Consider the following 26,816-nt stretch of genomic DNA (forward strand, 5'->3'; position numbering starts at 1 on the left):
GTTTCCCCACCTGTGGAGTGGGCACAGAGTCCACTCTGGAGGCCCCTCCACTGAGCCCCCGCCCCTCAGGTCCCCCGCCCCTGGGCTCCATCGCACCCACAGGGATGCTGACCCCGCAGGCCGGCCGCTGAGCGCATCGCAGGCTGTTTTGTGAGCGAGGGGCAGGCAGGCGGGCGAGGGAGCGGGCAGAGGAAGGGTTATAATGATGATTAGGCCCGAAATTGGCGGAGATTTACAGCGCGGGCCGGGAACGGAGGGAGAGGGGGCCGGCGCTGGGAGCGGCCTAATGGACCCGTCAGCTCAGCCCGTTCCCCTGCTCAGCGGGCCGAGGCCGGTCACCCGGCTTTCCGCTGGCAGCACAAAGCACTTCAATTTCGTTAGGAAATGTATCAATTTAACTGACTTGAGCGGCACACTGAAAAACCTAATGAATCTGGACTCAATTTTCCGCCACACTGCTCCTGAGAACTGTCGGAAACAATGTCTGTGGTCGGAGGTGACGGGGTGGCCGCCGATAGGGCCGCCGGGCGCCGGGGCCTCCCCGCCCGGCGGCCGCGCCTGTCAGGGTTAGTGGAGAGAGACGGACCTGTCTCGGCAACCTGGGGCCGCCCCGCCCGCCGCTTCCCTAACAATGATGTCATTATAGGTAAATTGGCCTCTATTTCAGCAGGATGATAGTGCTAATTGAGTGAGAAAATATAATACAGGGAGCCGTTGTCTGCAGCTAAAGGGAGGAGGGGACGGGCTAAGTGGCCCCGCTTGTCGGCGGCGGGGAGGCAGATGTCGCTTTCTGCTGATAACTGCACTGACGTCCCCAGCTTGTCGCCTCAGCTCCGGCCCCGGACTCTCCGCCCTGGTGGCAGATGGCTTCGCCGATGGCCAAGGAGGGTCCTGTGGCCTGGCGGGGCAGGAGGTGGCAGCCTGGTAAACAGGAGGGGCTCCCCAGGGGCCCGGATGCCCTCGGGGAGCTGGGAGCTGATCCTCCGAGGCCAGGACCAGGGTGGCCGGAGAGTTCTGGGAAGCACGGAGCGGCTGCAGTTGGGTGTGAAGGTCCTGGAGGGGAGGAGGTGGGCTGGAGGGACAGGCGTCTTAGCCCTCCCCAGCACCCCCACCCAGTGCACGGCACGCTGCTGTCCACAGCCAGAGCCCCGGGCTCCTCCTGGAGAGCAGGCCCATTGGCATCTCAGCCCTGTGTCCTTTCTCACCCTCCTCCCCCCCCTTCTGACCCTCCCCCAGACACGTCGCATCACCTTCAGCTGCGTCTAATCTACACCCATCAGCTGGGCCTCCAGGTAGGACTCCAGTCTTTCCGTGGGGCCCCTTAAGCCCCGCCCCTGCCCCACCTCCTTCCCAAGGCCTCAGACACTCTAGAACACACTGACCCTGTCAGAGGCTCCCCAGACGTTCCGGCCTGCAGCAGTCAGCGCTCCCCACCAATGCTACAGCTGAGACCCTTTCTCGAGGTCAAGTGCCCTCTGGCCGATGCCCCCCCACATCCCTGGCCACCGAGCCTCAGGCCAGCCCACCCCCACCCAGCTGGAGTGGCTGGACCAGGTGACAGAGAAGCCACCTCAGGCCCCAGGCTGAGCTGGATGAACCAGAGTGTGAGCTCTCACTGCTGGGTGCTTCCGGCAAAGATTCAGCGAGGCCACCTCTGCCGGGCTCTGGGCTGGGGGCACACAATGAATCAGATGAGGCCCCTGCCCAGGGAAGTCTGTGACAGTCTTGGACAGAGGCCCCCAAGACGCAAAAAAATCCCTGGTCCGCACCCTGGGACTTCGGGGACACCACGGAGTAACCACACCACTATCAAGGGCCTGCTCCGCGCTATCCCCACTCTGGACCACGTGCTGCCTGGGGATTCCCCGCCGTTGCCAAGGAGGCCGAGGCCGCGGGGTGCTCACTCAAGGGCATTCGGGTGGAGGAGTGTGAGGCCCCTGCCGCCTGCCGCCCAAGGGGGAGAGTGCGAGAGGCCAGGTCCCCGGGAGTCCAGTCACTCCTGATCTCCAGGTGCGAGGATCTCCTGGCGTCCAGGGGAGGAGAGGGAAGAGCGGACGTGGGAGCCACATGGCCCGGATTCGGATTCCAGCTCCACACCCCCTGCCAGCCCTGGGCGGGCTGCTTCCCCAGTCCCAGTGGCTCATCATGGAAGCTGTGCACCAGGCAGGATGCTCTGAATGAGGCAAGGGGAGGCCCACCCAGGGATGGCCTGAAGCAGGGGCGGGTGAGGGGCTGTGGCCCTGGATGTAGGCATCCAGGTAGGACTCCACATCTCCCTGTGGGGTCCCCTCAGCCCCGACCCGGCCCCAGGCCTCTCACAAAGCCTCAGACATTCTAGAACATTCTGACCACGCCCCGGGGCTGGGGGTAGGGATCCCACTGTGCTGGGAGGTGCTGGACTCCGGGGCCCCTCCACAATTCCACAGCCTCTGCCCAGCCCTTCCCCCCTCGGCCGTCCCTGTGGTCATTCACAGCACATGACCCCCCAGGAGGGCACACACAGGGTCCAGTGGCCTGGAGACGGGGCACCTAGCGACAAGACAGGGCTCGGCAGGAGTCTCCGGGTCTGTGTTGCAGTCCTCGGCACCTCGACCTGGGACAGGCTCCACTCTGGTCTCCAGCAGGTGACCCTGGAGGCCTCCCTTCACCTCAGCACCTGCACCGCCCTGGGACATGCTGACTGACCGCCTCCCTGGGGCTGAAAGGGCAAACTGTAGAGTGCTGGAAGCACACGAGAAAGCACCATGATCCCGGGTAATGAGCTGGTGGAGGCGGGAGTGGGCAGGTGGCCTGACGGTGGTGGCAGCGGTCAGCGAGGACTTCCCGGATGTTTGGGGTGCCTGGGCAGTGGGCGCTGAGACAGACGGGGTGCCGCCCTACAGAGCTGGGACCCCAGGGACAGCAGTGCTTTGGGAACCAAACCTGGCCCCCAAAGGGCAGGCAGAGGGCCAGGGGTGCCACCCAGGACCGTCCCCAGCTCTTCGGGGCAGGGGTGAGGCCCCGCCCAGCCAGCGTGGCACTTAAAGTCATCAAGAATGATTCAACTGACAGGTTTGTGTGCTGTTTGTTAATTTACTCAGATTCATTCATGGGAACAGCTGGCTGGGTCCCAGCACGGCAGCCTCACCACCCACCTGCCGCCCGGCAGCCGGCTCAGGGCAGAGGTTCTTACAGTTCAGCGGGTGCAGCCTCGGCTGCCCAGGGGCACCCCTGCTTTTCTGAGGGTGCTGGCCAGGGCAGGCTGGGGGATGCGGCCTTGAGGCTGGAGGCTCCCCCTGGCGGGAGGGCAGGAGGGGCATGGAGGGAGTGCCATGTCCCCGGGGAGAGCCAGCAGTGGGTGAGGGTGCCCCACGGCTGCCTTTAGCAGTGAGAGCCGTGTCCCAGGGTCCCCAACTCTCTGGGCCTCCGTCTTGCTGCCCCGCGATCTGAGGGAGATTGAACCTGTTCCCTGTGGTCCCAACATCCGGGAACTGGCGACCTGAGCCTCTCTCCAAGGCCCCTGGGGCCAAGCTCGGGCCAAAGCCGGGGTCCGAGTCAAATCCACCAAGGGAGAAGGGGGTCAGAAGCGGGCAGGGGTCACGGGGGACACAAGTCCTGGGCGCTCCACCCTCCATCAGCTGGAGAGCCCCGCAGGGGTGCGTGGTCCCCCCGAGCCCACCCGGGCCGGCCAGCCTGAGCTTAGGGCAGGGGGAGTGGGCCGGGCAGGCTCGTCCCGAGGCCATCCGGGCAGGTCGGGGAAGGATGGTGGGGTCCGCGCGGTGCCGTTAGCAGAACAGACAGCCTTCCCGCTCTTCATCTCCCGGTCCCCACAGCTTTGTTATTTAAAGTCAGGTTCAGGGAAGAAAAAAACCTGCAGACAGGTTTGGCTGGGAGGCCTGAGGACAGGAAAGTTAGAGGTATTTATTTGACAGGGTCAAGGTTGGCGCCGTCCTCTCCCCTCTCCCCAGGTCCCATAGGTGTTAGGCTGAGAGACATTTAATCGCGGGAGTAGCGGTTTCATATCTATAACAAAAATCAAATAATGCAAGATGATTTACTCCCCCTAGCAACCGCGGAGCTCACCCTTAGCAACCAGGCTAGCCTCGGGCTGCGGTGTAATCAGCTTGAAAATATTTCAATTATTGTGTTGATTTTAGTGGATTTGAGAAGCGCTGTGTGGAGAGCCGGGCACATTCTCCCCGCGACCTGGAGAGGAAGATATTGATTTAAACAGGTGTCAGGGAGGGAAAGTGGAGTAAATTTAAATGCAACGGGAGAGCAGCACACTGCACGCGGAACGGGGCGGGGGTGACATTTTGTGCGCTGCCTTGAACGAAAGTGACTCAACTGAACTAGAAATTTCACCTTGAAAATCATCTCCCATCGACACAATCAAGGCAACGCCGCCACCTCCCCTGCGGCCCCGGCGGGCAGCTGGCGAGGGCTGGCGGGGCAGGAGAGGGGCCCAGCCTGGCCCGGACCCGGCCTGTGGGTGTCCCGAGGCTTCAGAGCCCAGAACACGGTCTCTGAAGAGGCCCCCTTGGAGGAGAGGAAGAGATGGAGAAGGGTCCGGAGACTAGTCATGGTCCCTCCTCCAGACTCAGTTTCCCCTCCACAAACCAGGCAGGTGTTTTCTGAGGGCCCTGCGGCCAGACTGTCCTCTCTGAGACCTGCCACCAGGGTCCCAGGCCTCTGCCCGGGCTGCCTGGTCCCTCCCCGACCCCTAGACGCAGCCAGAGCTCCAGCCTCAGCACCCACGGTGAGCAGCGCCCTGCCCGCCCCTGTCTCCCCTAGACCAGGCTGTGCCTGGCCCCCCAACACCCACCTTTGTTCCCTGTGCGAGGAGGGCCGGCTCCGGGCGCCCTTTGGTGTCGGCCACAGGGCCCTGCCAGCTGTGCTCCGGAGTCCCGGCTGTCCCCTTGAGAGTCAGGGTGGCCCTGGGAGGAAGGCTCCAGGGCCAGGCAGGGAACCCCAGGCTCTCAGGTGCCTCCTCTGCTCAGGCCAGGTCTGGCGGTAAAATCACCGTGAGCCCCCGACCCCGCGTCCCGGCTGGCACAGAACTATCCCGAAGCCCCACACTGGACTTGGGCTCTGCCCACTCAGCCCCCGGGGGTGGGGCTGACTTCAGCCTCCCCCCGGCTTAGGTGCCCCACCCCCACTGCCCGGGGCCTCTCCACAGCGGGAGGGGGCGGGGAGAGGAGGTGGCGCAGGACCAGCTCCCTAAACTGGGCTCCCTGGACTGGACCATGGCCTTTGGGAGCAGGGCTCGGGGAGGGGCTCCCAGGTGTGACCTGGGGTTTCCCAGAGCCTGAGAGCCCAGATTCCCAGGATGGCGTCCAAGTCAAAGGGAACGGGACTGAGTGCCTGGACGCATGGGGACCCAGGTGCAGGAAGAATCCAGCCCCCTGGGATCCTGCGAAGCCCCTGATCTGGACCATCCTCAAGAAATGCCCCCCACGTAGGCTCTCCCTCACACAGGGGCCACAGTGACCTTCCACAGAGACTTCAAGAGGGGTGGGCGTGCCGGATGCCCCACCGGAGGCCTCGCAGGCAGAAAGCCCTGGGCCCATCTCCTCACCAGGCTCTGAGTCCAGTCCTGGCTCTGGCCCGCCTCACCCCGGGGCTCTTGGGCCACGTGTCACCCCTGTTGAAAGCCCTCTGGCAGCTTCCCACTGACCCAGGAAGGAGACCCCAGACCTCACACAGTGTGACCCATCCCCCTAACCACGTCCCCACCGTCACCCCATCTCACCACCCTCCCCACACAGCCTCCTGCAGCTGCCCACTTCGGGCACAGGCCAGCCCCAGGGCCTTTGCACTTGCTGTCTGTTCTGCCTGGAGGGCTTCTCCCCAGTTCGCATAATGTCTGTGTCTGTCCATGTGTCACCTCCTCCCACAGGTCCTCTCTGACACCCTGGGCAATCCCTATCCCTCACCCTCAATTTTATTTCCCACTCAGCACCTGGGAGCTCAGCACCTGGAACCACCCAGTATTATCAAGTGTGTCCACTTGTGAGCCCAGGGGCTTTGTCTGCTCTACTCACTCCTACACCTGGCCTGGCAGGGCTGCTGAGTGAAGGGCAGGAGGCCCAGGGGGTGGGCAGGGCTGGGGTCCAGCTCCCCCTGTGCTCCCCAAGCAGGCAGCCCCTTCTCCACACCTACACATGGGTTCCCCAGTGCCTGGCCCCAAGTCAGCTGCACAAATGAACTGAGTCACCTACCCTTTCTGAGCCTCAGTTTCTTCATCTGCACATGGGGGCCATAACTCCCCCTCTGCCTCCCTCTCGGGGCTGCTGGGCAGGCGGGGGGTGCTGGGACCTGGGGCCTGGCATCCTTCTGCGAGCACCTCCTACCTTGGGGGAGAACCTGTGAATCTGGTCAATATCTGAGAGGTTCACCCAAACCCTCCAACCGTCCCCAGAGACCCAACAGAGACGGCAGCATAGGATGCTGGGCCCCCGAGAGCCCCCACAGCATGGGCAGGGGAGCTGACGAGCCCCGGGGGCTGGGGTGCTGGGACTCGGGGAGGCCAGGGGCAGGAACGCTGGCTGTGTCCCCACTCTGCGGGGCCTCAGGTCATCCCTCTCTTCAGGACACCTCAGCTGCTCATCCATAGGTGGGCACATGCTGGGTCTTGGCCATAGCCAGCAAGGTGAAGGCCTAGGGTCCACGAGGGTGCCTACCTGCGTGACTATCACACCCAGAGCTTTGGGACGCCCAGACATTGTTGCCAAGTGCCACCTGCTTGTCACTTCTCAGGAGCGAGGATTTCCAGCTCTCATCAGGGTGTCTCCAGCCTCTGTAGGCTACACCCTACAGGTGGCCCCTCAAGACTGGGAGCAGGAGATCCCACTTCACAGGCAGAGAAACTCGGGTCAGATTTACAAGGACCAGACTTGTCAAAGCCACAAACGGGCCCAAACCTGCCGGCCCCACATGTGCACCTACCCGGCTGCTGGGCCACCGGCCGCAGCCCTGGCCTGGGCTTCGTTTGAGCTCTGAACATGCAGTGGAACTCAGGTCTCCCCAGGTTTCCCCGGCCCCTGTAGAACAGCTACATGCTCGTTAAACGTGCGTTTTTATCACTTTCTGTCCTAGAAGTAAAGACAGCGCAGCTCAGCTGGTGATTCGCCAGCTGTCCGTGCGGGAACGGAGGCGCGGCTCGGAGGTGGAGTTCGGGCGGGAGAGGCGTTTGGGTTTCTGCTTAGGCTGGCCCCACATATGCCAGGCCACACGGTCCCAGCCTGGGAGCCGTGTAATTGCGCCCATTTATCTTGCTGTAGTTGAAAGTACAGAGTAAAATCACACCAGCGCCGGCGGCAGCGGGCAGAGACGCGGGCACAGACGCACCGCGCTGGCAGGAGTCAGGCGGCCCGGTCCCCTCGAAGGCTGGGGTGCCGGAGGACACGGCGGGGGCGGGGGCAGGCGGGTCTCAGCCCCTCCCCCCGGCCGAGGCGGGTGCTCACCCTGGCCCGGGTGAGCCGAGGGCGTCACAGTGAGGCCGGTGGACTGGGCGAAGGCCAGACAGCCGCAGGCGCGTCCTCGTCAGGCAAACCCGTGCCTGACGGTGAGCGCCCAGGGCTGCTCCCGGCAGTGGGAAAGCACCGCTTCTTCGTCGAGACCAGAACTTGCAAACCGAGCCTGTTATAGGTGAACCTGGCCAACAGATTTTTGGCCTCTGTGGTATTTTTTTAACCTTTTTGAAACAGCTGCCGACTCTTGGCAATCAGGAGACTCCATAAGCTAGTCTAGATCTCTGGCTTCTCTTGAAAAGCTCAAACCCCTGGCAGCTCTCAGCCTCTGTTTGGCCAAAACTGCCCCATCTGGCCAAAAGGGGGTGACCAGGCTCAGGACAGGCCTGGGGACCCAGAGGGAACCCAGGGTGTCCCTGTGGCAATTCCAGCCCGGCCCCGAAGCTTACTTGCTGCGTGAGCTTGGGCGGCCTCCCAGGAGTGGGGAAGGGGCCCCCAAGGGCAGCTGCACCCCTTAGAACTGCTCTCAGGACCCCGCCCCTCCCCAGCGCCCCAGATCCCATGTTTCTCTGTCACCAAAAGAAGTGTCGTCCACCTGTTGAAACCCACCAGGACAGGAGTTTGGTTTGGTTCCTGCGGCCCCCAGCACCCAGAACAGTGCTTGGTGCACAGTAGGTGCTCAAACAGTGCTGCTGAATGGACGGATCCTTCTTTGGGCTGATGGACCCAGCCGGCCCCTCCTGTCAGGGTGGCCTGGTCCCTATGGGTGGGCATTCGAGTGTATGGCCCTGCTCTGAGCCAAGACACCCATTTATTTTATTTTATTTTTTTAAAGTAATTAATGTATTATTGTATTGTTTAATTATTTTGGCTGGGGGGGTCGGTAACTGGGTTTATTTATTGTTAGAGGAAGTGCTGGGGATTGAACCCAGGACCTCGTGCATGCTGAGCATGTGCTCTGCCACTTGAGCTATACCCCTCAAGACACCCATTTTAAAGATGAGAAAAATGAGGCCCAGGTGGTTCTTTCAGGCTGGAGATGGGGCAGCACCCAGCACAGGCCTGAGCCTCTGAGCCAAGAGTCCCTCCGCTGTCCTCACTGCTCTCCAGAACCCTAGATCAAATGCACCCCACCGGCCCCCTGAACAAAGCTGGAGTTCAGGAAGCCTGGGGGCACTGAGAGTGGCAGGGGGCCCATCTGGCGGCGGAGAGAAGGATGGGAGGGAAACAGTCTTGGCCATCACTTTGATGTTCAGCCCATGAAACTCCTCAAATTATAAAAGAGAATCACTTTTGAGCCTTTAAGTGGCTCCGAATAAACCGACTGTCCAAAGATACAAAGAAAAACCGACACCAGCTCCCGTAACAAGGCAGGGAAATTGTCAGTGCTGAGATGAATATTAAAAGCCCTGTCCGTGGAAAACACCCTGGAAATATGTTTTAAAGGAGCATGTGAGGGAAGGCGATTATGAGGACGATTATCTAAGGCGTCTGGAGAGGCCAGGCTGCCCCAGGAAGCCCCCGCCCTGGGACCAGGGAGAGCACAAGGGCAGTGGAGGTGGGCGGCTTCGTCACACCTGGCCCAGGGGCTGCAGACGCAGCAGGAGGCTCAGGGCCTGCGGGTGACCTGGGAGCCAGCCCTTGCGTCCAGGGGTGGAGCATCAGCTCAGAGCGGGCTAACCCCCACCGGCCCCTCTGCGGGGACGAGGTGAGCCAGGGTCAGCTGGGCTTCCTGGCACCAGTCCCTGCAGACCCAGAGGGAGCGGAGGGGCCCGGAGAGGCAGATATGAGGTGCCAAAGCCTGGGCGGGGGGGGGGGGGGGTTCCTGCCACTGTGGATGTGGGACTGGCCCCCCAGGAGGCTTCTGCCAGTGCCCGCCTCCTCCCATGTTGGGCCCTGTCCCGGGTGCCTGCTGCCCCCACCCCACGCCCCGTCCTGGCCTCCTACAGTGTCCACCCCGCAGTCTCCTTCCTCCAGCCCCACCCCACCCAGCACCCCGGCCCTGGCTGGGGGACCAGGCAGCAGGAGGGGGCGGCACACACGTTGCCTTCATAGACGACCACCTTGAGAAGAAGGACACGTGTCCCTGCTTTAAGGGGCATTAAAAGTTTAACAGTCGTGAGGTGAGGGTACAGCTCAGTGGTAGAGCAAGTGCTTGGTGTGCACGAGGTCCTGGGTTCAATCCCCAGTGTCTCCGTTAAGGGGGAAAAGAAAGTAGTGACACTGGACTCTGAGGACCCCCCAAACAGCCTGCTGATGGCACACCCACTGTGGGGCCCTGAGTGGGTGCTCGGGAAAGCTAGACCATCAGCAAAGGCAGCTGCCAGCTGGGAGCCCCCTCGGGCCCCGCCTCATGCCTGGGCTTGGCCACCCCTTCCTGTGCATCAGCATGACCTCCCTGGGCCCCCTCATGGGTTGTGGGAGGATGCAAGGACACCCCACCTCCTCCCTCTGGAGGGTCCCGCACCCCCAGCCCCTCCTGTAGCCCACGGCTCCCCTGAGGGCTCCCAGAAGGCAGGTATGGGGTCCAGCGCCTCTCCAGGCCCTTCCCGCCCCATCCTGGCCAAGCAGGCGTCTACAGGCCCTCCCAGGTAATCCTGCAGACAACCTTTCCACCAGCACTGGTACCATCTGGACTCTAGAGAGGAGGCCAAAGAGGCTTTTAGAGGTTAAGTCATTGCCAGGGCACCTGGTGGGAAATGGAGCCCTGGCTGGTTCTGGGCCCAGCTCCTTCCACCCCTCAGGGGCTCAGGAGGCCACAGCCCAGGGGTCAAGCTTCTGTCCCAGTGCCTCAGTGCCCAGACTGGGCTCTCATCTGTGGGCTGCTCCTCTGGGAGCCCAGAATGACCAGAGCAAGCAGGCCCTGAACTTCTGGAAGCCTCTGGGCCCCCAGAGGGGGGCCATGAGGGAGGGGGAGGGCAGGGAGGCAGGGGGAGGGGTGGCAGCCTTGTTTTGCCCTCAAAGCCGCTTCCTTGTAATTAAGAGTAAACTTTGTAGCAATGTCTCTCTGGCTGTGGTCTTATGCCGCCTCCCAAATGATAAATTGTTAATGAGCACCTGTTACAATGCTAATGAAAGTGGGATCCGTGCGTAAATAGAGAGAATTTAATAACTTAACAAGGTGGATTAAAATGCCCCAACCTCCTCCTCGGCAGCTAATCTGGGCCAAACAGCAGAGCTGCCGGCTAAGCAGGGAGCAGCGGCTAATGCGTTCACCTCGGCACACTTTCCAAAATATAATTAATATTTTAAAAATTTATAAAACTGAAATCAGAGGTCTTGATTGTAACAAACAATATATCCATCTTTAATCTGCTACCCAAGGGCCAGCGGCGCCCCCTCCCCTCGCCAGTTCCACTCAGAAAACACAAACCACCACCCAGCACAGGAGCCGGAGAGCCGCCGGCCGGCACGGCTCTGGCCGGCCGCGGCTGCAGCTGGGACCTGCCGCTCAGCCCTGGGGCGGCTGGGTTTGCTGGCCTGGTCTCCGGCTCTCCAGCGGACTTGCCCAGCCAGGTCCCCAGCCTTGTGCTGGCCCCCCAGCAGTGGCAGCCTCAGGATGGGGTGTGTCTGAGTCAAAGCTCCACCCTGGACTCTCGCCCCTCTGGAGGGGCGGGCCGCGTGTTGGCAGGAGCGTGGTCTGTTCTGCAGAGGAAGCCACCGAGACCCCGAGGCGCCTGCACTGCCCACTTTCCCACAGCCAGTCGGGGAGGGGCCAGCCCCGGCCCAAACCAGCTCCTGGCCGCTGACCGGCTAGGGGGCTTGGGGCAAGTCACTCAACCTCTCTGTGCCTCGGTTTTCCCCTCTAGAATGTGGGAACATTCTCCCACCACAGGGAGCCCAGAGAGTGCTTCATGACCCGGGCACCCCTCCGAGGGTCTCCTGGGCCCGGGTGGGGCGTGTCCCCTGGGGCGGGGTCTGGCCTGCCAGGACATGAGTGCAGAGCAGTGACTCCTGGGGTTAACTGCTGGGTCTGATGTCCTCCCAGGGAGGGCACAAGGGTGTCAGGATCTAGGCCCCTGCCCAGCACCTGCCCCTCCATCCTGGCCCCCAGCCGGCAGCCCCCTGGGCAGGGCTGCCCAGCCATCGCCATTCTTAGCCTTGACCCATCAGGAACGTGAGCACCTACAGGCAGGGGCTGGGCTCCCCTGAGGCAACCACCGGCCGTGGTGCCGTCTGCGGCCAGGTAGCGTGCGCCTCTGGCTGTCCCAGGGCAGAGGGGACAGCACAAGGCTCAGATGTGACTTTCAGGGGGAGGGACCAGAGGTCTGTCTTCTGGGTCTCTGGGACCAGGAGGAGGGAGGGAGAGGGGGCCAACACCTGGCTGCCCCCAGGGGAGCGCTGTGCTGGGGAGACCCCCGTCAGGGGACCACTCTGTGCCAGGCACTGTCCTCAGTGCTGAGGACACGGGGACCTGGGAAAGGCCCCACCCTGATGCTCTAGCTGGAGGACGACAACGACTGAGTGGTCAACGGGGTGGTAAGCCAAGGGGCCTGCTGAGCAGCAAGGGGCAGGATGCAGGTCAGAGAGAACAGGCTGGGGCACGGGGTGTGGACAGAGGGATGGGCACGGTGACGTCTGAGCAGGGGCCTGAATGCAGTGAGGAAGCAGGCCTAGCAGATATCTGGGGGAAGAATGTTCCAGAAAGAACACAGGCTACAGCAGGATGGAGCTGGTGTGTTTGGGGAACACAGGGTGGGGGCTGGACGGAAGGGGGCCCCTCAGGGGACAACGGTGGAGGTGCTAACCCTGGGGCTGGGGGTGGCTCTCTGGGTAGCCCACCACCTCTCACTCAGGGACCCTGCCCCCAGGGTGGTCCCCGCTGCCTGCACGGTGAACCAAGGCTGGAAGGTTTGGTGAATGAACTGGAGCCCCCTGCCCACCCGCCTCAGATCTGCCAGCAACTTAATGCATCACCGAGCCACCGACCATCCAGCCATTTCTCATGGCTTGACCTCACTTTTAATTAGAGACTAAATTATTCATGGCGTTTGATGGGAGACGGTGCTGGGGCGGTGCCTGGGCCCCGGTCCGGCTCAGCCAGGCTGAAACCAATCCTTCCAATCAAACGTAAGTGGTCAGGAGGAAAACAGCTTGCCCGCGTGGCTCCAGCTCGGCCCGCATCCATCACCGCCCGCCTGCTGCCTCGCGAGACCCCGAGGGGAGGCCGACTCGCCCCAAGGGCCCCACAGCTCCTCTCCTGCACCCCAACCTGCCCCACGCAGAGGTCATCTGGGGCTCGGCCCTCCGTCGTGCAGAACCCAGGTTGGTTCACATCTTCACCCCGGCTCTGCCGCCTGGGAGAGGGCCCCTCCAGAGGGTGCCGGGGAGGTAAGGAGGCTCGCAGGAGCTGACGTGAGCAACCCTCAGCACCCCAGGTCCCCCGGGCCTCGGGTTCCTCAGCCCCAGAGTGGGAAGCATTTATCCCGAGATCCCTGCATGGGCTCAGCCTCAAAAAAGCCAGGGTGGGGTTGGGGGGGGGACATCCATGGACGCTCCTTGGGGCGCAGGCAGACGGGAGGGACTGCTGGGTCCCCAGTAGCCTGGCTGTGGGGCAGGGCGGGTGGGGAAGGCTGGTCTCTGCCTCCCTTTCTCTCTCTCTGCCACACCCATCCCCACAAAGGGTCCCCAGGCCGGCTGGCAGCTCTCAGGTAGCCGGGAGGGCAGGGCCTTGTTATTTCAGAAGAGCAGAGTTGCCTGATGTCAGAGGCAAGATGGATGGAGGTGAGGGTCTGCTCTTAGCCCGAGGCCTGGTTCAGAGACCACTTCACCCCGCAGCCTCGACCAGGCCCAGCCCACCCCCTGCCCCCTGCCCCTCGCAGTACTGGCCGTCAGCCCTCCTGGGGACGCAGAGTGGGAAGGGTCCAGCGCAGGGCAACTCGCATCTGTCTTCACATCCTGCTCGGCCTTGGCCCAGCTGTGTGTCCTCCAGCAAGTTTCTGAACCTCTCTGAGTCTCTGCTTCCTCTATCAGCCTCTCAGGGGTGCTGGGACATGAGGCCTGGAAAGGGCTTTTAAAACACTGGTGTCCCTAAATTTGGGTTTCACTGTCACCCCTGGGTTGGGGACAGACATCCAGACAAGCACTCCCTCTACAGTGCCCTCACCCTGGAGGAGGGGTGCGGTTCCCAGAAGACCAGCCAGGGGAAGGGATGTTCTGGGCTCTGGGTGCTGGGAGGACAGGGATGAGAGACGTGGATGAGCAGAGTCCCCACCCGGCTGGGGGTTCAGTGAGGCTTCTCTGCCTGGGGCCAGCCACCCACACTGGGACTCCGGTCCACCCCCAGCTCCTTCGTCACTGGGGCCTGGGGCGCTGGGGAGGGGCAGAGGAAGGTGTCATCCAGCGTTCCCACAGTGGCCCCTGGCTGCTTTGAAGAGGAATAAATCAGCCTGGGGATGCCAGCCCCTGGGAGGGTCGCGCAGGAGGGTGGGCCCATCCTCCCACTGGGGTGGGGGCTTCCTCACACCACAGGAGCCTGATTTGTCTGCACAGAACACCTGGGAACCTGCCCTTCTCGCTGCAGAATTCTGAAGAAAATAAATTAAATGCAACGGGATTGTCCTCAGCGCCGTCCCCGCAGCGTCACAAAGGTAAACGACAGATGTTTCACTCCGAAAAGTGGCTTTAACACCTGTGTCGTAACTTCGTCTCAAACGGCTTCAGCAGACGTGGGTGGAGGGGACTCAGGACATCTCGCTGGTGCCAGGGGCAGTGGCTGAGCAGGAAGAGGTATCCCAGGATGTCGCGTGCTGGCAAACACTAAGGTCAGTCCAGAAGCACGGTCATCTTAAGCAGCAGGCCCTGAGGGTGACAGTCACAGAGCTCAGGACGTTCGGGAAGGCAGCTGAGCCAGGGCAGCAGGAGGCCTGGGGTCCAGCCAGGCCAGCCCACACAGGTCATGCCCCGCCCTTGGACCCCAGTGTCCTCGCCCGCCCGTAGGATGGGCGCGTCAGGCAACCTCACTTGTGGAATGCTGGCCTGAGCCCTGCGACAGGCGCTGTTGTAGAGGTGCGGACTGAAAGCAAAGCCAGTGGTCCTGCCTGAGGGAATCAAGTGGGCTTTCCAGAGGAGAGGCCCTTGTGTGGGGCCTTAGAGGATGAGTAGGAGTTTGCCAGGTGGGCAGGGAGAGGAGGAAGAGCGTCCGAGGCAGCGAAGGTGGCGTGAGGGCCATGGCTTAACGCAGCCGGGGGCCTGCCGGACAGGGTGCAGGAAGGGCCGGGAATGCCCAGTTTTCACGAGGCAGTGACCAAGAAGCCACGGATGGATTTTGGACATAGGATTTTAAACCAAATCAGGCCCGCAACTCAGAAACTTGAGGGTGGTTTTTTTTTTCCTGTTTTATTGTTCCACGTTTGCACTTTCCAGATTCCTTACAGTGCGCAGAGGATTCATTTACTTATCAGGAGGAAAACAAACATGAAGAATGACTGGAAGGGCATAAAGTTCTCCTCCGCAAGCGGCCTCCACGCTCTCACCCCAAGCCCGCCTCCCGCTGCCCGCCGGGAGATGCCACCTGCCCCACCTCCCGCCACCCTCCCCGCCGGGTCCTGGGGTGGCGGGCTCCCGGATGGGCTTGTCCAGCTCCCTACAGAGGGCAACCCTGGGGCAGGGACACGCCCCCCGTGGCTGGCACACTGCTGGGCACGCCCCCTTCCTTCCCACCCCACAAATACCATGCAGAGAGCAGTTCCTGGGTATGAATTAAGCTTTCTGGGGGCTCCCACCAGAAAGCAGACTTGGAGCCTAGAGATACAGGTTTCTAGCCCCGATTCTCTCCCCAGCAGCCCTCCCTCCGGGCCTCAGTTTCCCCTTCTTCAAGTGGAGAAGACTGGGCTCAGTAATTTGGAAGACCCTCCAGTTCCACACGGGATCCTGTGACCCTAGGAAAGGCAGATGGACAGGGAGACACCCCAGGATGCCGGAGAAGTCTCACCTGAGTAGCTCTGAGATCATGGCGGGGACAGCTCTTGTGTCCCTGTCAAACTATTTATAGCAGCTCCCGCTCACGGATTGCTAGCTTCGGGCCAGGTGTTATCCGAGCATTTCTTAGCACCATCTCACTTAACACACCACAAACTGACTGGACCCCATAGCATCTCCATTTCACAGGTGTGGAAACCCAGGCACAGAGAGGTTAAGTGACGTGTCCTGGGTCGCACAGCTGGCAAGCCACAAGCTGCTGTCTGCCCTCCTCCCCAGGGCTCCCTGGGAGCTGTAAGGTGCCTCATTAAACTTCGCAGGGGGTGGGGCCTCACCAGCAGGAACTGGGGCCACCACCCCGGAGGCCAGTCACCACTCAATCCTGGCACACCGGCCAGGAGACCTCACAGAACCTTGTCAGCCAGCTCAAGGGCTCCCACAAAACTCCCCTGAAACCCAAACCTAGCGATAACGTGTGGAAATCATTTCCAAACAGCTGTTCAAACAAGGCACCCTGTTAGCCAAGAAGCGGGCACAGCCAGGGGAAACAACTGGTTCTTTTTCCTCTTTGCTCAGATTGGGGTCTTACGTCTCAAAGCAGAGCGACAGCTCCTGTCCTTGGCTGGGGTCCCACCCTGTCCTTCAGTCCAGCACCTAATCCTCTCACACCCTTTATCAAATACCCAGGCGTTTAGAGTGCTATTAAATGCCTTTTTTGGATTATAATTTTTACTCTTGATCATATGATGACTATATAATCAAATATTCTTTGGATAATGATGATTAGAATATATAATCCCCCAAAAGATGTTTAGAACAATTTAGGCTACCATTGACTTAATTAAGGGAGTTAGGGATTAGCAGCGGAATGAAGGTGTAATTTTTTTAGAACGAATTTCGTGGTTCTGGTGGCTCTGAAACCGGAGGGAGAAGGGGAGATGGATGGGGAAGGTCGAAGACCAGGGTAGAGTGGTCACCTCCATCCACGGGGCCTCAGCCCTCCCGGGATCCCAGTCCAAATGATCCCAATCCAGCACAGTGGGGCTTGGGTCCCGCAGGTGCTGGGCAAGCTGGGCTCAGCGAAGAGGACGAAGGGCTCAGGGAGTGTGAGCAGGGCCAGCCAGCAAACCTGGCTCAGGCCGCCCGCTGCCCTCCCAGACGTGGCTCGTTAAACTGCAACTTCCTCACAGCCCCGAGGAGGCCCAACGGGGCCCGCGGCCTGGTCCTGCGGGTGGCCCTCTCAGTCCAGAGTCTTCCCAGCAGGGCTGGCTCCTTGCTTGGTGGGGAAGGAGGGCAGTGCAGGAGGCCTGACCAGACCTGAGTTTTAGCTTACTCCACAGCTGTCTCCTGCATCTTTCTAAATCAGAAGTGGTACAGGCCAGGTTCCAGGTGACAGGCTCCCTGGCCTTGTCCCCACCCTGCAGGGTGGGCCACTGTTCCTGTTTCCTTGGATGGGGAAGCAGAGAGACCCACCCAGAGTCAAAGCGCAGGGGGAGGTCGGTGGGGCTGCCCCAGCATCTGCATGAGATTCTCAGATGATGAATCCATGAGAAACCGTGCATAAGGCTCAGAGACATCCCACTTCTGTGGCCTGGCTGCACCCCCTCCCTTCCACCCCCCAAACCCCCAGGCTGAGACAGGGCTGAGCCAGGCAGTCCCTTGCAAATGCCTTAAGCCCACCTCACAGTGAGATAAGTAGACATTTGCCTGAGAATTAAGTGCCACTCATGGACAGGCTGCCGAAATCCACCCACCAACGGGTGCCAATGCCCAGGATGCTCCAGGGAGGGGCGGAGGGACGGGGAGACGGAATTGGGGCCAAATTCCATAATCCACATTTACATAAATCTGCAGCTAAAAGCTGGGAAGGGCCCTCCGCCCCTCACGCCAGCCTCCCTCCACAGAGACCAAGGCCCAGGCCACGCCAAGGCTCTCTTCCACCTGCACGGAGGACCCTGAGTGACAGAAACATCTCCTGGACAGAGACAGCTGCGGACGTCCTGAAGGCCCTGCCCAGAGCCCCCAGCCTCTTCCCCAGGCAAGGCGGGCAGGGGACAACCCTGACTTTAGGATGGGACGTGAGAGACCCCTTTTCTGTCCTGGGCTGCTTGATCTGAAAGAAGCCTAAGAGGTGCTCTGGCCTTAGTCTCCTGGGGGAGCAGATCTGTCCCCAAATCTTGGAGAGACCCCGAAGGAGCCGCCTCCCCAGTGAGGACACCGAGTCTGGGGGTTGCCGGAATCCCCACCCCCAAGTCACCCAGGGCCCAGGTGAGGCTGCCCGTAACAGCTTCAATAGCAGGCACCTCCCTCACAGCGGACCTGTGCCTCTCAGTCCTATGCACTGCATCTGTCTGCTCGGGCTGCTGTAACAAATATCCCAGGCCGGGTGGGGCTTAAACAGCAGAAATGTCTTGTCTCGGTTCTAGAGCCCAGAAGTCTGAAATCAAAGTATCGGAGGCAGGTTCCCCCTGAGGCCTCCCTCCTTGGCGTGCAGACTGCCGTCTTCTCCTGCGTCCTCACGAGCTCCTCCCTCTGTGCATGTGAGTCCTAATCTCCTCTTCTTATAAGGACATCAGTCCTCTTGGGGTAGGACCCACCCCAGCCACCTCATTTTACCTTAATCACCTTTTTAAAGGACCCTGTCTCCAAACACAGTCCCTTTCTGAGCTGCTGGAGGCTAGGACTTCTACATGGGAATTTTGAGGGGACACGATTCAGACCATAATGTATGTTTCCCCCCTAAGTCCTTGCCACCACCCCAGCAGGAACGTGAGCAGTGAGTCTGCCTAAGGAACTCGGGCATAGGGTCATCCCAGGCTGCTGAGACCCCTGGCCTCACCGCTCAGGCCCACCTCCCGCTGTCAGTGGAGGCACCTAGTATCTAGCACAGGTCACGCCCCAGAACCCAGGTCAGAGGGAGGCCATGTCAGGTGGTAGGCAATCAAATGTGAGCACCCACCAACTTTCTCATGGCTGCTGTGAGGCTCCAAGGGGCTCTGAGGGGCTCAGGGGAGAGGGGAGTCCATGCCTCCCTCATGCTCTGCCCAGGTGACCGGCGGGGGCCTGAGGTTGCTTCCTGTAGAGAAGGGGAGCAAACCCCAGAAAATATAAGGCCAGTTTCTTCACAGATGGCTCCCACTGCTGTGGCCCCACTCCCCACCCTGCCAGGCTGCTGCCTGGAAAGATGATGGTGGGGCCTTCAGTCAGCTCTAACCTCAGAGCTGCCGCTGCACTCCCCACTCCTGGGGCAAAGCAACCCTGGGTGGCTGCCCTCACCGGCCCGCTGAGCCACCATGAGGACCCCACAGGATTGTGCACAGGGAGCAGACAGGGCTCTAGGCAGCTTCCGGAGAAGCAGGCCAAGACAACCGAGGGCAGGCTTCGAGAAGCACTCGGCCACACACTCTAGGCCCGGGCACCAGGCGGTGGCTCTGAGTGGGCCCTTCCAGCGTCCAGGCACCCTCCCCTGCACTGTGTCCCCAGCTGGGCGCTCAGGGCTCCCCCAGCCCTCCGCAGTCCCTGCACTTGGCCCAGTGGTTGGTAAAGAGGTTTGAACCAGAGCTCCAGGAGGGTGGGGTCACATGCACGAACAGCATTTTCTCATTTCCTAAGTTTCTGATGCTCTGGCATCTGGGGCCTGAGTGGGAAACACTGCCGCTCCTAGAGCCAAAAAACCACTCACCCCAGGGCTCCGCCTTTCAAAGGCAAATCGAGCACTCACACTGCTCCTCTCTCTGGCTCTCACACTCCAGGAGGCAGGAGGCTCTGCCCCACCATCCCCCAGGGCAGGTACCAGACAACTAGGGACAGCCTGAGAGCCGACCCACATGATTCAAACCAGTCCATCCTTAGCTGGCTCAAACTTGCCTGTCCTGCCCCGCCCACTCCTCCCCTCGGAAACGCCAACAAGGGCTCTGCCCCCCCCGCCCCTCCCTCCCTCTGCCCCCCCGCACCTGCGCCTGCCTCCTGTCCCTAGGGATCCGTGTGTCTACTTCCCTCGTGACAGTCCTGAGTCCCAATGTCCTACCCTTCCTGATTAAAACAAACCCCGGGCACATTTTAACCCCCCTCACTGACCAGTCCTCACAGGCTCCCTGGGGCCAACAGGCCTCCAAAGGCCTGCGTGTCTCCTGGAGTCTGAAGATGGTTGGGGTGTGGCCCCCGGGCACATGGCCAGGAACACGTGAGCGTGGGTGGATGGGCTGGAATCCATTGGAGCAGGAGGAATTTCCACCCCTCAAATCCTAAGTCCGTGATCGGTTGGTCTCCGCGAAGCTGGCTAAGACAGTCCTGCAGACAGGACAGCTTCGAGAGCTGGAGATGACTGTCACAACCACAGACGTAAAACTAATAGAGACGAAGGGGTCTGAGTGACTGATACTGACTTGCAGAAAAGTCCAAAACCAGGCAAGCCCCACTAAGGCTCCGGGGACACGCCCCTCCCGGAACACAGCGCACCTGGGACACGCCCCACTTGGGACACGCCCCTCCCGGGACGCGTCTCAAGAGAGGAGGGTGGAGTTGAGGTGCCCTCTGCAGTGGAGGGCTTCTTGCCCAAGGCTCAGAGGCAGACCCCAGTATTACTGCCCTGCCCTCACTCAGGTGCTGCCCCCAAGTCCCAGTTCAAGCCTCGCTCCCTGGAAGCCGTGCCCAGTGGCTCTAGGGAACCCGCAAGGGTCCACAACGGCCCCTCGGGTTTGGTCGTGGAGGGAGACGCTGGCCGGGTCCTCCTGCCTCAGGCCTGGCCTCAGCGCTGCCAGGGTCTGCGGGGGCACCCCGAGTCGAGCGCCACCCTTCTACTGTGAGCCCCCAGAGGGGGAGGGGCAAGGTCACGACCAGAGTCCCCCGGGGTGGGGGCCGCCTTCCCTTCCCGCCCCAGCCCCTTAGCCGAGAACTCCAGCCCCAGCGACGCGGCTGCTCTGGGCTTTTCCGAGGTTAGACGGAATCCCGGAGAGGGCCTGGCCGAGGCTCAGGGCCTGGCAGCGTGGAGGGAAGGCACAGAAAGGGAGAGAGTGGAATCTGAGCGAGAGGGGCCAGGAGGGAAAGAAGGAAGGGGAGCCCGGGGCGGAGCGCAGGAAGGGAAACACGCCTGCCCAGCGGCCACCAGCGGCCGAGCTCCAGAGACCAGAGACCCAGCGGCGGCATCCTCCTCGTCTCCTGCCCTCCACCTGGGCGGCTGCCCTTGGATCCAGGTAAACAGAATCGGAGCCTGTGTGCGAGGCTTGGTGGGGAGGAGGGAGGAGGCCGGCTGCACGAGGGGGCACTCAAGTTGCACCCGGCGCAGCCAAGGCCTCAGCTGTCCCCTTCCGACGCAGACCCAGGGCGGCCTGTGTAGTCCCCGTGAAGCAGTCCTCGGTGCCGGAGCGCCTAGGAAAGGGACACAACTTTGGGGCAGCTCCCTTCCGCCGCGGCAGAGCTGGGAGGGCCTGGGCCGAGCCGGCACTTGGGGTGGGGGCGGCGGGGACCCGTCCGGCATCCACGGTCCTTCAAGCCGATCTCTGAGATTCCGGTCGGATCGCGACTCTCTGGTGATGGCCTCCACCTGTCCCAACCACCGCACCTCCTCCCGCGACCCCCGCCCTCCGGAAACTCTTGGCTGGGCCTCAGACTGCCCTGTGAAGTCGGTCTCCCTTCCCTTTCCTTAAAATGAAGTTGGGAGTGCACCTGCCCCAGGGCCTCCTGCCCACGTGGCTGAGGCGAGGGACAGAGTCCCCAGCAGACATCCCCTGCTGTCGTCACCCGGGCACCGTCCACTCCTGGCAGCGCCTGTCCGTCCGCAGGGTTGCTGCCGGCCCCGCGCCGGAGCACCAGGCGGACAGAGGCGGGGACCCAGGCCTCGTCACCCCTAGCACGGGGAAGCCGGGCTGGGGCTGAGGCAAAGGGAAGGCTGGGACGCCCTTCTGGAAAGTTCCGGCCTCGGCAGAGTACTCCTCAGTCGCCCCCTCCTGGGGACGTAGCGCCGAGAGGGAGAGGAAGTTGCCTGGCGCTGGGGAGGGGGAGGGCAGGCGGCTGTGAAACCCTGCACGCGCATCCACGCTCGGTGAGGGCAGTGTTGTAGTTACACTTTTTTAATTAAGTGCAATAATTAAAAAGTTGATTACCAATTAGCTAATTGCATAATCCATTTTACTTTCATATTCCCGCCTTTCCCCTATTTTTTTCCCTTACTTTTTGCTTTCCTTTTCCCCTTTTCTCTCTCTTTCTCTCTCTCTCTCTCTTTTTTTTTTTTTTCCGTTTTTGGTTAATCACTGTGGCCGCGGTAATGAGCCGCCTCGGGTTGCCAGGCAACCGGCTCCCAGTTAAACAGTCACAGCTGCCTCCCGTCCGCGCCCTGACGGCTGCGCGGGGGCGGGGACCCCGCCGCAGTCCCTTCTGTGCAGCGACCGGACTGACCCCCACCACGGAGACGCCCGGGCAGCGCAGTGCACGCAGTCCCGGGCCGGAGGTCCCGCACATCCGCCCCACCGCCCCTCGCTGCCCCTCGCGTCCCAGCCGGCGCCCTCTGCTTCCCCTGCGCCCATTCGCGATCTCGGCGCTCGCGACCTGGAGCGCATCTCTGCGCTGTGGGCCTCAGTTTCCCTCCTGCCCGGGCCGCGGGGACCCGAGCGCGGCTCAGGCTGGGCGCTGAACGCAGCAGGGAGCCCACCGGGTCCGAGGCCTTTGTCCACTGCGACCCTCGCACAGGATAGGAAGAGGCGCCCGGGAACCGACTAGGAGAGGCCAGGGCTGCGCGCCCTCCGCGGGCCGCGAGTCCGAGTTCGGGGACAACTGGCTGGCTGATCCTGCCTGGTCATGGCCACCACCAGGTCCCAGGCCGGTCCCATCCCTTCCAAAACTGCCCCCACGCTCCTTCGGCTGACCCGCCCACGAGTATGCACTCCCACGGCGCACACAGTCTTGAGTGGGCCCCAGCGACGCCCCTCAGCCCCACCCGCATCCTGGCACCGGCCGTCGGTCCCTGCCCGCCTCTCCGGGGGTCTCCGGCGCGTCCACCCGTCTGTCCGGCACTCTGCCCTGCTCCTGGCTCGCTCCCACTCGCCGTCCCACCCCCATCTCTTGCTGTGTGTGTGTGTTTCTCTCTAATTCTCCGGAGTTACTCTTTTGTTGCCAATTGTTTCTATGCCCTGAGGCCACGCTGTAAATGAGATGTTACATCTGCAGCGAGCTAAGTAAACACTTTATAAATGAATAAATAAGTGAATAAATAACGAAACAGTCATCCCAGGGACGGGACTGGCTATCAGGGCTCCGGCCAGTGGTCTGCGTCCCTCCGGCACCCAGGCCTGGGGGCCAAATGGTGGGTTTCAATCTGCCCAGGCCCCTGGCCATCAAGTGTTCCTCCTTAGCCCCCTTTTCCTCCATCTCCCAAATTTGCCTCCCTCCTCCGCTGGATTTTTCCCCCGGGTGTTGTCTGGGGTTCATTGCTTCCACCCCTCGACTCTCAAACACAAACGGATTGTCGCTGTGGCTTTTAACCCTGGGTTTGCTGCTGGAAGTGTTTTCTTGGATGGCGGTATGGCTCTGGGTGGTCACTGCAGAGGAAGGTCACTGGGGACCGTCCAGTCACTGCGGCCAGGTCCCCAGACTGGCTGCGGGCCTGTGACAAACTGTCACCAATGAGAAAATACCAAATCCGGGGGGCAGCCAGAGCCCCCCACCTCCCAGTCGGCTGCTGACACTGAGCTGGAGCAACTGGGCGGGTCTCCACCGCGGCCCCGAATCTCAGCTCGGAGAGACTGCACTCCGCAATTATGACGGATAACAAGAAACAAATGAAAACCCACTCACTGAGTAACTGATACCAGTTATGAAGCCTGGCTTTCGAGTCTGGAATGAATGATAGGGGATTGGCCTGAGAGAGGGGCGCAGGCTTCATTATTTACGCCAGATTAAGGGAAGTATCCAATTTGCTGGCCATCTCCCTCCCCTTGGGAATTGGCATCAATTTGATTATTGTTCCTCCAATTTTAATATTCTCTAAATGAATTACTATTGAGTGAGGTAGTTAGTCAATAGTTTAATGCAATTAATTATCTTTAAATCGCTTTATCTTTTTTTTTTTTTTTTGAGAGAGAGCTAGAGAGAGTCTTAACTCCAGCAGCGAGCAGTTGTTTACAGGAAACTCCAGAGCGGGTTTGGCACTGTGGGGGGGCCCAGGTGGAGACCTTGGTGAGGGGCTTTCTCTGCTCAGTAGCAGGGCAGCCTGAGATCCGGAATCCACGAAAGCAAAATGTGAGTTGTGGGTAAGGTGTGGGTAAGACGCGTCACTGAGGTTTAGCGCCCGCCAGAGGCCAGGCAGGTCCGGCTCGGGGTGGAGCCTGGGTGCCCCCTCCGCAGCCCCTGCGTTGTTTTACTTGTTTGTTTTCAGTGAAAGTGAATCAGTGGGGGGGGGGTGAAATTCACAGGCCACTCTCCCTAGTGATTCTTTTCGGACTCTCCTGGTCCTGCCCTGGTGAGCTGGAGGCCGGCTCCTGGGTGTGGCCATCAGAAAGCCAAGCTGGGCTTTTTAGTCACACCTTTCTCCTTCTCCAGGGGACAAGGGAGAGTGGCCTTGGAAGACAGAAGACTGCCACGGGGGAGGAATGAGGAATCTGATCCTGTTTCCAAGTTCATGTATCGAAACTCCTTTCTTGTTTCTAGGGCTGGGGAAGGCTGCCTCTCTCCCCACCAGGCACACACCCTGAAGTAGCCCCAGCCTAGTGTGGACCCTGCGGACCTCCCTAGGGCTCACTTTGGGTCCCCACCTCCCCACCCCCACTGCTGGCAGCTCCCAGCACCTGGGGCAGGCAGCTTGAGCGGCTCTGTAGGACCAGGGCGGGCAGGCTGCTCCAGGTTCAGAGAAGCTGGACTGATCTCTAGAACTCAGGGGCTGGACCCTCTCACTGGTTCCCACTGCCCATTCCTGTCTCGCACACAGATTAAGAAGCAAGAGGGGGCAGCAATCTTAGCTCAAACTGAGGGCCAGAAAATTCCAGAGGCAGCCCTCTTCCAGCATCCTTCCCAGCCCTCCCGCAAACGTCGGAAAACAGAGTTGTCCGCAGGGAGGTCTGGCCGGTCTGAGTAACTTCTCCAGGAGATCAGAAAAGGAGATCAGAACAGGAGCGTGGGGAGGGGGGGACCACGCAGGAGGGATGGGGGCGGAACCGTGCTGGTGGACAGATTACAAGCAATAGATAACCTTGTAAGTAGTCACTCCCTAGGCCAGGCTTTGAGCCAGGCGAGTAATAAAGAATGCTAATTAATGTGCAGGAGCAGGCCGGGACAGCCGGTACAACGTGCTGTGCACGGGCCCAGCCCATCCAAGACGTTTGCTGAGTGTGAGGCAGGTGGTCAAGGGACACCAGGGAGTGACCCAGGCACCAGCAGTTTCTCCGGGATGCCAAGACAACCCCTGAGAATTTTCCTCCTCTTCCCACGGAACCACTGACCAGCCCCTCAAACAAAAGCTGGCGCTTCTCACCATTCAGCGAAAATTGAATTCCCCCGAAGCAGCACGGAGGCCAGGATCTGGTATTTCATAGTGTTTTAAAAGTAATATTCCGTTTGGCGGTGCCGTGAAATAGGGCACCAGGAATGCTACAAGGAAGAAAAAGAGTGATTTCTCAGTGGAGAGGCTGCCTGTTCCCAGTTCTCAAGGCCCGGATCCCTGGAACCTGGCCCATTAGACCAGGGTCACTAGCCCTCGCCCAGGCCTGGAGGCCCAGCCCCTCCCGCCAGCACATCTGGAATTGGCATCAGGGGTGCTGAGGTCTCAGGAAGTTCTCACACTTCACGACTCATTAAACTCAGGGCTTGGATTCCTCGGGAAAGGGGATGAGGGCGGGAGTTGTGCTGGAGGGTTGGGGTGGAGGATTCAGGCCTCAGCCCAGCTCCTGTGGCAGCAACTGCCCTGGAAGGAGGGGGGCTGGGTGGGATCTCAGGGGAGCCCCCTCCCCGAGGCTTGGGAACTCGCTGGGTGCCCACCTCAGGGGAACAGACCTGAAAGCACCTTGGCTGCCAGCCGAGACTTGGGAAGGAAGGAAGCGCCTTCCAGTTCCGGAAAGCCCTGTGTCCGGGAGGGAGGCCCTTGGTGGAGTGGACAGAGGGGGGAGATGGGGCCACCTCTCCACAAGCACTCTGACCTCCAGGGGTGATTTTGCTTGGACCCACAAAACGAAGGGGGTGGTGTCCGCCCCTCTGCTGGAGAGGCCTGGGGGTGCCACTGGGTCCTACTCGGCTGGGCTGTCCCTGCAGCAGGTCTCAGAGGGCCTCAAAGCCTCTCCTCACACTTTCATTTGATGGTTCCTGATACTGCCTTAATGTCTGAAGGGGATAATACTTGGGAGCTTAAAATTACAATTGCTTCCACTTAAATTTATTTGATGGCCGGAGCGTTCCGTTATGCATCCGTATATGGGTTTTCAATATCTTAAATGTTTAAAAAGGTTTTATTCTGTACTTACACTGAGTGAAATTAAAAAGAAACAGTGAAATGTTTGAAAATGAAGTGCATTATGTTTAATAAATTTAAAATGAACAGAGACTGCTGTATTGCCAGCAATATCATTCCCTGCCCAGGGGCATTAATAAAGACTGGAGGTTTGGAAAAACAATATTTTCTATTAAAATTCTGCGCTGTGTTTCAATATTAAAAGGATATGTGATGAATTTCCAGTGTTACCCAGACGGGGTCAGAGATTAATTTCATTTCTTTCTGGTCAGCATTCTGTCGATAATTAATCAAAAGCAGAGTTTCTTAATGAAACACTTTTCATAAGGTGATAATTAGAAGGAAAGAGGCGGCCGCAGACGGTCCCTCGAGCTGTCTAATAACCGGCAAGGCCTGGGGCTGGGTCCTGGGGGCCGGGGGCGGAGGCCGCAGGACACCGGCTCCCCAGGGCAGGGGCTGAGCGGCCTTGCTCGGCCCAGCCCTGAGCTCGGGTGACCTGCAGACCGGCTCGGGCCGTAAGAGGAACCAGCAGAAGCAACGGCCGCGAGGGCCTGGCCTGGCCTACTCCGCCCTGGCCGGCCCAGAGCGGATGCTAGGACGCTGTGTGACCTTAGGCAAGTCCCTTCCCCTCTCTGGGCCTCTGCGCTCCCTCCTATCAGAGAAGCAGCTCGAATGAGAACCTCTTCGGCTCTGGCGCAGAGTCCGGCCTTTATCCTGTCCCGCCAGCCTCTCTGCAGAACTCTGGGGGTTAGGACCCCAAGGAGCCCACGGCCCTCGCCAGACTCCTGCTCACCCCCTGGCTCACCTGCGCCCGGCTGCCAGCGCTACGCCAAGCCAGCGGGCCGGTGGCAGCGAAGCCTGGGAGGCCGCGGGGAGGGAGGGGGAGCGAGCCGGGGAGGGGAAGGAGGAGGGGCAGAGGCGTCCGCAGACAGAGGGGGACTATTAGTGCATTATAAAATTACTAAAAATAAATGGAAAACAATTAAGGGGTTCAAGAGTAAATAAAGTTAATGAAA

At 60.7% G+C, this 26,816-nt stretch overlaps 2 long non-coding RNA genes and 1 other non-coding gene across 4 annotated transcripts; 2 read left to right on the plus strand and 1 right to left on the minus strand.

The window, feature by feature from the left end:
- Positions 1-635: 635 nt before the first annotated feature.
- On the minus strand, positions 636-1,322 carry LOC140686990 (uncharacterized). Its single transcript, XR_012061002.1, has 2 exons — positions 1,251-1,322; positions 636-1,053 (listed from the first exon to the last, which is right to left on the minus strand). It is a non-coding gene; the product is annotated as an uncharacterized lncRNA (long non-coding RNA).
- Positions 1,323-2,365: 1,043 nt separating this feature from the next.
- LOC140686991 (uncharacterized) lies at positions 2,366-24,981 on the plus strand. Of its 2 annotated transcripts, none has more exons than XR_012061003.1 (10): positions 2,366-2,754; positions 3,081-3,164; positions 12,263-12,716; positions 13,944-14,041; positions 14,817-15,340; positions 17,276-17,409; positions 17,798-17,911; positions 20,311-20,563; positions 23,904-23,984; positions 24,621-24,981. It is a non-coding gene; the product is annotated as an uncharacterized lncRNA (long non-coding RNA). The 2 variants fall into 2 exon arrangements; XR_012061004.1 differs by having other exon boundaries at positions 13,975-14,041.
- Positions 9,577-9,648, plus strand: TRNAT-GGU (transfer RNA threonine (anticodon GGU)). The gene has a single exon. It is a non-coding gene; the product is annotated as a tRNA-Thr (tRNA).
- Positions 24,982-26,816: the final 1,835 nt, after the last annotated feature.

The sequence above is a fragment of the Vicugna pacos genome, chromosome 18 (genome assembly GCF_048564905.1).
Source record: "Vicugna pacos chromosome 18, VicPac4, whole genome shotgun sequence".
NCBI classification, from domain to species: domain Eukaryota; kingdom Metazoa; phylum Chordata; class Mammalia; order Artiodactyla; family Camelidae; genus Vicugna; species Vicugna pacos.